The following is an 820-nucleotide window of genomic DNA, read 5'->3' as shown; positions in this document are numbered from 1 at the left end:
CCTGACGTTATCAGGCATGCATACAAGCACGTGTGGGCCATACAAACTACCACTTTGAGTTGCTGCCATGAAATTTCAGCAAAACGGACTAGCCTGCTGCATCATTTTTTTTTCACTTTGATTTTTGGGGTGTCTTTGAATTCAGTCCTCTGTAGGTTGATCATTTTTATTTCCATCAAACAATGTGGCATCCTTTCGTTCCTAACACATTACCCAGTCCATATCAGTATAGATATATGATATTTTTCCCCAATGAGATCTGATGTGTTTTCAAAGTGTTCCTTTAATTTTTTTCAGCAGTCTATTATAATTAAGCCTATATAATTTTATATTATATTTTATTATTTTAATAATATAATAAAATGTAATATAATGTTGTAATTATATTATATCATTATTAAGTACTACAATTATATTGTGCTTTACTTAAATCCCTGTATAAATATCATAAATAAACCCATGTCTATTTGTTAAATAAAAAATATATTACTACATTTCTGACAGTTTAAAGCCAACAGAAAACATTGAGCCCCGCCTAGTACCAGTCTTGTGTAAAAAAAAAAAAAAAAATGTAATTCCACAAATTTTGTAATTTTGTCCCTTCTTACACCGTGAAGAGAGAGAATGCTGTCTGATTTTTAATTTATGTATTTATTTATTTATTTATTTTTTAATTATCAAGCATTAAACTGTGATGTAATCTGAAACGACGCTCTAGTAAATATACAAGAATGATTTAAACTCTATATTTGGCAGTGTGCATGGACACTCATGGGAAAATGCTTGCGAGTTTGTGATCACATGACTGGAAGTGTAGGAT

The 820-nt window shown here is 30.2% G+C and overlaps 1 protein-coding gene across 2 annotated transcripts in view; it reads left to right on the top strand.

Moving 5' to 3' along the window:
• Nucleotides 1-790: 790 nt before the first annotated feature.
• The window catches only part of pkn2b (protein kinase N2b), a 63693-nt gene continuing 63663 nt past the window's right edge, over nucleotides 791-820 (top strand). For both annotated transcript variants that reach the window (XM_048199624.1, XM_048199623.1), the window contains exon 1: nucleotides 791-820. This exon is cut by the window's right edge and continues 390 nt beyond it. The gene's annotated coding sequence lies outside the window, so the exon portion shown is untranslated.

The sequence above is a fragment of the Megalobrama amblycephala genome, linkage group LG8 (genome assembly GCF_018812025.1).
Source record: "Megalobrama amblycephala isolate DHTTF-2021 linkage group LG8, ASM1881202v1, whole genome shotgun sequence".
Lineage (NCBI taxonomy): Eukaryota > Metazoa > Chordata > Actinopteri > Cypriniformes > Xenocyprididae > Megalobrama > Megalobrama amblycephala.
The sequence above is the reverse complement of the archived record's forward strand: the minus strand, read 5'-3'. Positions and strand labels throughout refer to the sequence as shown.